Genomic DNA, 11897 nt, shown 5'->3' with positions numbered 1-11897 from the left:
ATCAACCCGATCGTATTTGATCAAATTGATTTCTGTCCACAGCCTTAGAGCAGGCAGACAAGTTAAGGAGCAGTGGTCTTTAACAAGGGGCATCAAGCTCCACACGGAGCTTGATAAATCAGCCCCCAATTAATTACATCAAAGACCAAAAGTGAAGAATTGGTCTATACTGGGCAAAATTTTTCATTTGATCTCATATATTTTGCTTTCCTTGTTACTGTATAGAAAAATCCTAAAGTGAATCTTCAGGTTATATTGTATTTAGAATTTCGGTGACCTAAATAATTCTAAAAGATCATTTGTAATTTATTGAAATGGAATTACAAGCTTAATATTACCTAAGCAGCTTAGTAATTGGTGATAGTAAAGGGATATTAAAGTCTGTTTCATTATAATACAAAAAATATGTATTGTTCATCTATTTAAATTCATTATACCTGTTATTAATTTTTTACACTACATTTGTGCTTCCTGTCATAGCCCTACAAGGAGGAGGAAGATTCTACAGGAAGCTTTATCTTAGCCCGAAGACATAAAACTTCTAGGCTAGTGAATAGACTAAATAATAGGGAGTCAGATTTGCTCATGCCCAGAACTGACAGAATAAAAACTAAGGTAATTTATTTGCTGTTTTTACACATTCTTTTCTATATTTACATTAACATGTTTGTTTTTACCAAAGAAGCACTGTTTAATATTTCTTTAATTCTGCAGTTACAAAGGGGCCGTGTTGTTCCTAAAGAGTTTTCTCATTTAGCTCTGATGCTTTAGAAGAATTGCTTTATACAAAATTACCCATTAAAATCAATATGAAGGTCTGCAGAAAAATACTTTGATAAGCACATTTTAGAAAAGACAAGGCACTTCTTAACTTTTTAAGTTTTATTAACCCCTTAACGACCAGTGTCGGTACCTGTATGATGCTGGTCGTTATGCTCTTAAGGACCAGCGACATACCCTGTACATCGCTGCAGTCCTGGACTTTTATCTGCCGCGATCTCCCTCAAAATTGCGAGATTGCGCTATTTCTTCATGCCCCACGAGTGGGGCGCTGCAGAAATAGATTTGCAGAGTTACATTCTGTGGCCCTCTCTGCATCGGACAGTGGTGGTGCCAACCGATAGTGGGTGGGAGCTATAGCAGGGAGGTGGGTGGGCGGCCCATCGCTGGTGTGACTTACTGATCCTGTCCATGATCACGCACAGAGAAGGGGCTCGGGAGCAGGCATGTGCATGTGTGTGTGTGCTTGCTCGTGCATGTTCAGGTCAAATTGAATATTCAGCCAAAGAAGGGAGAGGGGAAAGGGAAAGATTTTTTGGAAAGGGATCTGGGAGGGGGGTAGGGTATTGAAGGGGTGTAGCTACACTACAGAAAATGTTTTTTTGTTTTTTTTATTAAACAGGTGCACATTTTACTGGGTACTGGCAGACAGCTGCCAGTACCTAAGATGGAGGCCATTAGGTTGAGGGGGGAGGCTAAGAGAGCTGTTTGGGGGGGATCATGGAGGTTGGGGGGTAATGGGGTATCCTACACCTCAGAAAAATATATATAATAAAATCTTTAAAAAAATAAATAAAAACACCTTTATTTTTATACTGGCAGACTTTATGCCAGTACTTAAGATGGCGGTGACAATTGTGAGGTGGGAGAGGGAAGAGAGTTGTTTGAGAGGGATCAGGTGGTAGGATGTTTCAGGTGGGTGGTTGATCTCTACACTAAAGTAAAAATTAACCCTACAAGCCTAATTAACCCCTCCGCTAATGGGCATAATACAAGTGTGGTGTGCAGCGGCAATAAGCTGCCTTCTAATTACCAAAAATCAATGACAAAGCCATATATGTCTGCTATTTCTGAACAAAGGGGATCCCAGAGAAGCATTTACAACCATTTGTCCCATAATTGCATAAGTTGTTTGTAAATAATTTCTGTGAGAAACCTAAAGTTTGTGAAAAAGTTAGTGACAAAGTTAACGATTTTCATTTGATTGCATTTGGCGGTAAAATGGTTGCATGAAATTTACCAAAATGGGCCTAGATCAATACTTTGGGTTGTGTACTAAAAAATAAAATATATACATGTCAAGGGGTATTCAGGGATTCCTGACAGATATTAGTGTTACAATGTAACTATCGATATTTAAAAAAACAAAAAAACAACAACATGGTTTTGAAATAACAAAGTGCTACTTGTACTTATTGCCCTATAACATTTCAATGAGAAACCTAAAATTTGTGAAAAAGTTAACAAATTTTTTTATTTGATCGCATTTTGCAGTAATATGGTGGCATGAAATATACCAAAATGGACCTAGATCAAGACTTTGGGTTGTCTACTACACTACATTAAAGCTAAAATTAACCCTACATGCTCCCTAATTTACCCCTTCACTGCTGGGCATAAGTGTGGTGCACAGCGGCAATTAGCAGCCTTCTAATTACCAAAACGTAATGCCAAAGCCATAGATGCCTGCTATTTCTGAAAAAAGGGGATCCCAGAGAAGTATGTACAACCATTTTTGCCATAACAAGCTGTTTGTAAATAATTTCTGTGAGAAACCTAAAGTTTGTGAAAAAGTTAGTGACAAAGTTAACGATTTTCATTTGATTGCATTTGGCGGTAAAATGGTGGCATGAAATTTACCAAAATGGGCATAGATCAATACTTTGGGTTGTGTACTAAAAATAAAATATATACATGTCAAAGGATATTCAGGTATTCCTGACAGATATTTGTGTTACAATGTAACTATCGCTATTTTATTTTTAAAAAACATGGTTTTGAAATAGCAAAGTGCTAAGTGTACTTATTGCCCTATAACTTGCAAAAAAACAAACAAAGAACGTGTAAACATTGGGCATCTCTAAACTCAAGACAAAATTTAGAAACTATTTAGCATGGGTGTTTTTTTCATCATATTTTATTTTTTTTATAGTAAATTATAAGATATGATGAAAATAATGGTATCTTTAGAAAGTCCATTTAATGGCAAGAAAAACAGTATATAATATGTGTGGGTACAGTAAATGAGTAAGAGCAAAATTACAGTACAAAATAGGGCTTTGGAACCATATAGAGGTGGGTTTGTGAAAGGATAAGGTCCGGATCAAAGAATATTAGGAGTACAGATATTCGTAGTTGCGGCCGCTCTCCCAGAAGAAGTGGTCAAGTGAAGATCCTGAGGAAACAGAAAAGGAGGCGCCACATCGAACAATATCATCAGGACTAGTAACACAAACCACAGATAAAAAGCCTCATGAGAGGAGGCACAAACAGTGCTATCAACAGCAGGCTGGGACCTCGTAGTCACCCGACAGACTCACTCTCGGTATCTGAAGACCGGTCATGTGGTAGAGTCTCACCAACCAGGAAACGTCGGGCACCAGCGCCTTCAATGTCTGCACCCATCAACTGGATCAGAACCGGGGATGTGTGAAAGGCTAAATGCGCCTCTCATATGTGCGATACAAGCACGGCAAGCCCCACACACAAGCAGAAGTAAATTTCTACACAGAGCAAGGGTGAATATAAAAAAACAAGTTTATTTAAAAACAAGTAAAAAACACAGCAACATGTTTCTCGGCCAACATGTCATTTTATCAGGCTGTATAAACTGTTAAAACCCCTTGCTCTACATATAGCACCTGAGAGAGGAAAAATCAGCTGCACTTGCGGTGGTTAAAAAAGTAAAAAAAGAGAAAATGTATTGATATGCCTTAAAAACAAGGTACATAGAGGCTAGCAGGATGAACATCCTAACATGTTTTGTGCCTATGCTCGGCACTTAATCATAGGACTGTAGTTCATGGCATTGTCCCTTCCTTTTAAAGGGACAGTACCCAATAGCAAACTTTGTACAATTAAAAAGACTAAATATCAGGTGTATACAATTCACAGGGGCAAAAAACCTAGATAGGGATCAGTATATATGTACAAATGTGATAAACAGAATAGATAATGCAACAAAGTGGTATAAGTTGATCTAGATATTGATAAAAAAGAACCAAATACAATAAATTACTCTGAACATATCTGATAAAAAATACAATATTAAACTATAGCAATAATTGTTCTTATATAAACAAACAATGTAACTGAGTGGTATAAGTTGTTCTTGACATTAATAAAAAGATCCAAGTGCAATGAATAAAATATTAAACTGTAGCAGGAATAGTTCTTGTGTATCCCTTAATTTAATTTAATTTATTTTATTTTATCAATAATCTAGCACTATTAAAGGGTTTAGAATATATCTTTTACCCATATTATACCACATCTCTCTATACGCCATTGCCTCATCTCTTTATATATATGCTGTATATTTTGTTGTTTTTCTTTTAACAGCAGGGATACACAAGAACTATTCCTGCTACAGTTTAATATTATATTTTCCGACAGATATATTTAGAGTAATTCATTGCACTTGGATCTTTTTATTAATGTCAAGAACAACTTATACCACTCAGTTACATTGTTTGTTTATATAAGAACATGCTGGTGCAGATGCTGAATACGGAGAGCGTATTGCTCTCTGCATTCAGCAAGGTCTGTCAGACATAATCCGCAATGTCGGATCATGTCCAACAGGCCTTTCATAAATAGGCCCCTAAGGCTCTTTTTTCATTACCATAAATATTATATCTACCTACAGTATTTTTAGTGATCTGATCAAAATCATCCCTCACTAGTTGTTTAAAAATCTCTATGTGTGCATTATTTATGAGTTTGGGGATAAAATTTGATTTATTTTTTAAGTGGCTAAGAATATATCCATCATATAATTGGTCAACCAAAAAATCTGGTTCATATACAGGAATCTGTTGGTTTTTGAGCCTTATATCCATTGTTTCTGTCAATATAGGTGATCTAGAATCATCTTTAGTAATAGGAAAAACAGAAAAAAGTAGCGCTTAACAAACCCCCAATGCTCTATTTAAAAGACCTGCTTGCACTCAAAGATCAAAAAAGGGCTACAAAAAAAGGAAGAGGAAAAAATGTCAGTGAGAAAGACTGAAAGTCGAGCTGAGCTCAAAGAGCTGTTATCCAAGCAGCGGACTACCAGCAAGTGGACAAAGCAGCAAGTTCCAATAAGTGGCTGGCATCCCTGAGAAAGACTGAAAGTTGAGCCAAGCTCAAAGAGCTGTTATATAGGCAGCGGACTACCAACAAGTGGACAAAGCTTGCAAGATAAGGTAGACATCCTGTACAGAAACAGCGACATTTGGATCCAGTTTCGCCCAAACAATAAATGTAAAACCTTCTCCCTGCAGTATTTTGACACAGCTGAAATCAGCTGCACATTTTGAGAAAAGGGTTATAACGGCTCTATATCACTAGCTGGTGTACCTGATCCATTGAAAATTACATTGGCAACTATTTTGGAGTTAACAATTTGTATCAGAGACAGAAAATTTAGATACACTCCCCTGTTAACCTAATATATGAAATACGGCTTATGATCCCAGCTTTTTAAACTATTTTTATACATCCTTTTGACCGGTCAATATAGGATTGCTTTTAATACTTGCTATAATTGTTTTTATGCTTGCTTTATAGGATCGTTTTTTATACTTGCTCTTAAGGAAACCTAGAAGGTGGTTATATATATGTTATCATTATATTTTATCATCCTATATAGTATATGTATTATCATATGTATTTTCATTGTATATAGTATATGTTATGCTCGTGGGATACTCCTCTATCTGACCAAACTCAGCCAGTAGTCTTGTTATCCCGGCGTCGAGCCAGAATGATAGGCAATATCCCAGAGCAGAGAAAGTTAGTAATATGAGGAGAACGGCACTCACCACAGGCAGGACAGTCCCCAGCGGCAATGGCAGAGCAGTCCAAGGAAATTTACAAGAATGGTCAGTCAGGCAGGGTTTGGCAACAGTAAAGCAGTTCAGCAATTTAGGGGTTAAACAGACAGAGTAGTCAGACAGGCAGAGTTCAGCAGCAGTATATTAATCCAGCAACTCAGGGGTATAACAGGCAGAGTAGTCAGACAGGCAGGGTTCAAACATATGAAGGCAATACAGTAGTAACAGAGGAATCCGGACTGGTATCTGAGAGAGAAGAGCGTGCAGTGATGACGTCAGTGCCACACACATCCGGACCCGACACAGCCACTGGCAATGAGCAGGGAAAGAGACGCCACGCCATTGCTACCCCTAGCAATGGCTAGAGTGGTGTGGCATGACATAACCCCCTTCTCAAGGGTTCCCTCTGGAGACCAAAGATGGAGCATGCACATCACGGGCAGGAACCCAGGAACGATCTGCCACATAATAACCCTTCCAGTGTATCAGATACTGCAGTTGTCTGCACCTGTACCTGGAGTCCAGGATCTTAGCTACCTCATATTTAGGGTCACCACTGCTTAGGAGCAGAGGAGGAGGAGTTTGGAGCCAGGTATATCTATACTTGATATAAGGCTTGATTAGAGAGATGTGAAAGACCGGGTGTATGCACAGGGTTTTGGGTAAGGCCACTTTGTAAGCAACAGGGGACAGTCTTTTCAGGACCTTGTAAGGGCCGATAAATATAGGCCCCAATTTGTAACAGGGTTGACTTAGACAAATATGTTGAGTAGAGACCCAAACACGTTCACCCACTGGGATGGCACGTACAGAAGCTCTATGACGATCCTAAAACATCTTATATCTAGAAACAGATGAACATATCTGAAAGCTAATATGTTGCCAATGAGTGGGGAGTCCAGTGATGTGTCGGTCTGCATCAGGAACCTCAGTGGACTAAGCAGAAAGAGTGAAGACACTAGGTTGATACCCTGCTGCGGCTTGAAATGGAGAACATCTAATAGAAGAGTGCCAATGAGTGTTTCTTGCCAGCTCAGCTAGGGGTAACAACTCAGACCAGTTGGTATGGTGAGTGTTGACAAAGGCTCTAAGGCTTCAAGAGCCTGGTTTACTCTCTCAGTTAGTCCATTGGTCTGAGGATGGTAGTCAGAAGACAAGGAACAAGTGGTTACAATCAACTTACAAAAGGGTCTCCATATGGTAGAGATGAACTGTGGACCTCTGTCGGAAATGATATTCACAGGAATGCCATGAAGTTGTACCACATGCAAGAGAAAAAGAGATGATAATTCTTGGGCAGTTTGGTTAGGGGTACAAAATGAGCCAGTCTGGAAAAGTAATCCACCACAACCCATATAACTTTATGGTGGTCAGAAGGAGAAGGTCCACAATGAAGTCCGTTGTTATGTGTGTTCATGGTTGTTTGGGAATGGACAATGGTTAGAGAAAGCCAGGAGGATAGGATCAAGGAATTTTGTTAGCAGCACAAGTTGTGCAGGCGTTCACATAATCCTGAGCATCAGACTTCTTAGTAGGCCACCTTATGTGTTGGGAAAGATGCTTAAAAATCCTAGTCAAACCAGGATGTCCTGAGAGTTTACTATCATGAGCCCATGGATAGCAAAGGGTCAAGTAGGTTCAGAGGTACAAAGAGGATATCGGAGGCCACAGGGGCTCCAGGAGGTTTACTAGACTGGGCATGTTGCAATCTTTTGCAGTAGGGTGGTATTAAGTTAAGCAACCACACAGGAGGGAGGTATGATGTGTTCAAAAAGAGCTTCAGAGGAGTCATTTGAGTGAGGGAACTGATGGGAAAGGAAATCTGCCTTCTTGTTCTTGGTCCCAGGAAGATAAGAGACCACAAAGTTAAAACGGTAAAAGAACAAGGCCCACCTGGACTGTTGAGGATTGTGTCGATGAGCAGTCTGTAGATAAGTCAGATTCTTGTGGTCAGTGAGAATCTGAATGGGATCTGTGGTGCCCTCTAACCAATGATGCCATTCAGTCAAAGCCATCTTAATGGCTAAGAGTTATTGATTACCCACATCATAATTCCTCTTAGCAGGAGTAAAGTGTTTATAGAAAAAGGCTACAAGGTGTGACTTTGAGGTCAAAGGAACCCTTTGGGTTAGAAATGCTCCAGCCCCTATCTCAGAGGCATAAACCTCTAAAGTGAACTGTAGATCCAGATCAGGATGGCGGAGCACAGGAGCACAACAGAAAGCCTTTTTCAGACAAGAGAAGGCATCTACGGCTTCAGGAGGCCAATGTTTACTATCTTTGTTCCATTGTGTCAGTTCAGTGAGAGGAGCGACTGTTTGTGAAAAGTTCTTTATAAACTGGCTGTAATAATTGGTGAACCCTAAGAACCTCTGTAATTCCGTTAAAGAAGTAGGTTGAGGCCATTCTAGAACTGCGGTGAGTTTAGCAGGATCCATGGCAAAACCTTCTATCAAGATGGCATAACCAAGGAATTGAATCTGAACTTGATCAAACTCACACTTTTCTAGCTTGGCTACCAAATAATTATCTCTGAGACATAGAAGAACTTGTCTCATGTGTTTGTGATGCTCCTCTAAAGTGAAAGAGAAAACAAGGATGTCATCCAGATAGACGATGACAGTTTGGTTGAGGAGGGCATGGAAGACATCATTAATAAATGCCAGGAAGTTTGCATCTTGTGTTGAAGGCGGTCTTCAATTTGTGTCCTGAAAAGATACAAATCAGAGTGTATGCCCCATGTAAGTCCAACTTGGTGAAAAAGCGAGCATCCTGGAGAGAGTCATACAGTTCGGTGATCAATGGAATGGGATAGCGATTCTTGATAGTTATGTTGTTCAAGGCCCTGTAGTCGATGCAGGGTCTGAGCCCACCATCCTTCTTACTGACAAAAAAAGAAGCCTGCCCCAGCAGGAGAGGAGGAAGGGAGAATAAAACTTTTAGCCAGGTTCTCTTGGATGTACTTCTCCATGGATTTGGTTTCAGAGTGGATACGTCCTCCCTTTAGGAAGTGGGGCTCCGGTAAAGAGGTCGATCTTGCAGTCATAAGGATGGTGGGGTGGCAGCGCGTCGGCTGCTTTTTTCTCAAATAAATCTGCAAAGTCTGCATATACTGAAGGAAGGTTTGGAGGAGTCTGTATACTGGCTATGGGGATGCAGAGCAGATTAGTGACTTTAGCAAGGCAGAATTGGAAACAGCAAGTACCCCAGGAGGCCAGTTGTCCTTTAGCCCAGTTGAACTGTGGATTGTGTACCCGAAGCCAAGGAACACCAAGGATGACAGGCTGTGCTGGGGAATGAATGACCTTGAACTGCAGCTGTTCGGTATGAAGGACTCCCACAGTCAGGGTTAGGGGTGCTGACTCAAAATGGATCAACCCTAAAACAAGGCGGGTGCCATCCAGAGTAGTTATCTTGAGACAGTGTCTTTTCTGCAAAGAGGGAACCCAGCTTGAATCATGAAACGGTGATCCAGGGATTTTACAGCTGCCCCGGAATCAATGAAGGCTTGAGTGTGAACAGTATGCTGAAGGAAGGTAAGGGTAACAGGTAGCAGGATCTGGGGATTTAGTAGAGATCATGCTTATAGGTCCCCCTACATTATCCTCTAAGCATTGTCTTTTCCCGGCTGAATGTCACAGTCCTTTAGTTGGTGGGTGTTGGACCCACAATAATAGCATAGTCTCAATCTCCTTCCTCTCTGTCTTTCAGACTCTGAAGGTTTGAAGGAGAGATCCATGGGTTCCTCCACTGAGATAACTGGAGCTGCTGTGGGGGTAGAGGATACTGTCGAAACCGGACGAAAAGAAGGATGGGAGGGAAGGCCCCTCCTTGTTCTGTCTCTCTCGGCTTGTCTCTTCTGAAAGCGAGTCCAGACAGATACAAAATTATATGAAATCATCCAAAGAAGAAGGAATACCACTATAAGTGAATTCATCTTTGATGCATTCATGCAGTCCCCTCCTAAAGGCTGCCTTGAGAGCAAAAAACAGGAGTGGTATTCCTTGCTGTAGCTAGTAAGGAGATTTTAGTGGTTATAGCCTCTAGCTTGGAATCCATATTCTGCAATTGTGTGGTATGGGTTCCCAACATCTGTCCCTGAAGATAAACAGCTCGTGCCACCTCATCTAGCTCCATGGCCCAAGTTTAATGTTATGCTCATGGAATACTCCTCTATCAGACTGAACTCGGCTAGTAGTCTTGTTATCTCAGGGTCGTGCCGGAATGATAGGGAATATCCCAGAGCAGAGAAAGTCAGTAAGATGAGGAGAGCGGCACTCACCACAGGCCAGGCAGTCCCCAGCAGCAATGGCAGAGCAGTCCAAGACAAATCACTAGAATAGTCAGACAGGCAGGATTTGGCTACAATAAAGCAGTCCAAGGACAAACCACTGGAATGGTCAGGCAGGCAGGGTTTGGCAATGGTAAAGCAGTCCAGGAATTTAGGGTTTAAACAGGCAGAGTAGTCAGCCAGGCAGAGTTCAGCAGCAGTATATCAATCCATCAATTTAGGGGTTAAACAGGCAGAGTAGTCAAACAGGCAGAGTTCAGCAGCAGTATATTAATCCAGCAATTCAGGGGTATAACAGACAGAGTAGTCAGACAGGCAGGGTTCAAACACATGAAGGCAATAAAATAGTAATGATCTATAACACCCAGGAGCACACAAAGTAACACCTATACTTAGATCATTATTTGACGATTTACATAGGTGCAGGATTCGCACCAGAGGAATCCGGACCGGCATCTGAGAGAGAGGAGCGTGCGGCGATGACGACACAGCCCCTGGCAATGAGCAGGGAAGGAGATGCTGCGCCCCTATCAATGGCTAGTTTGGCACGGCGTTATAGTATATGCATGACCTGTTATCAAAGTAAATATTCTTTTTTGAATTTATGTACATTCGAGATTTCTTGTGCAATTTTAAGATAATACCTTATTTTGGGTTTTTCTTATGGTACCCCTAGCCTAGAGCGCTCTATTTTTCTTTTTCCTTTTTTTTCTAGAATCATCTTTCAAATGTTTTTTCTGAAAAAATATTTTTGCAAAGATAATGTCTGTGTAAATCGATTCAAATCGACAAAAAAAGAGCAAATATTGTGCTTATTGGTAGGACTAAAAGAAAGTCCTTTACCTAGAACCTTAATCTCATCATCCGTTAAAGTACGAAATGAAAGATTGAAAATGCCTTTACTTAATCGCTGTAGTCTTGCCTTTTTGAGGGCTGTGCTACATCCTTTGTGCCCTCGTTTCTGTGGGGCCTTTTATCTTTGTAGAACGGTGTCAGGGAGAATACAGGTTCCAAGTACCCGGCTATTTTCTTTTGTTTCCAAGATTGTTGTCTCGGATGTGGCTCTAAAAAATGCTGTTAAGAGTTGGTATTGGTGGCAAAGTGGCCTGCAATGGAATTGGGAGGCACATTGTCATTATCAGTGTCATTTAATAATCCATATCTGTTGTGTGTATAAGGATTTTCGCAAGATGTAGATGCAAAATCATTAGGGCATTCATATCGATCCTGAATGTTATTACTTAGTGGTACTCTCAAGTAAGGTGAACTTTCATAAGTTTCAAGTGAGGTCCTAGACCATTGGTTGTTTCTATGTGATTGCGTATATTAATTATGTTGCCTTGAGGCAAACGATCTCTGATATCCTGCATTTTGTTTGCTCCTAAATATATGATCATTTTTGATATGTTGTGATCTACTGTTCACCAATCTAGGTTCACTATGATAATTTTGATTATAACCTGTAGTATTTTGGTTATTTTTATTTGTGTTTTTGTATGATCACTGCGGGGATGTTCACTATATATCATAGAATGGTTATTATATTTATAATCATAATTGCTCACTGCGGGAGATTTTAGTGTATTTTTCTTTTTCCTCATCCCTAGCTAATTTCTTATTTTTATTTTCCATTAGTTCTTTTTGGAAAGTATCGTTTTTTTGTAAAACCATATTATTAAGCTCTTCATAGTAATTTAATGTTTTAAATGTATCCAAACTCCTTTGTATGGTGTATATTTCTTTAGAGGTTTTTTCTACCAAAGATTTTCTTTGTGTATTTAGAATTT

This window comes from Bombina bombina, chromosome 3 (assembly GCF_027579735.1).
Source record: "Bombina bombina isolate aBomBom1 chromosome 3, aBomBom1.pri, whole genome shotgun sequence".
Classification (NCBI taxonomy): domain Eukaryota; kingdom Metazoa; phylum Chordata; class Amphibia; order Anura; family Bombinatoridae; genus Bombina; species Bombina bombina.
Note: the sequence above shows the minus strand (reverse complement) of the source record.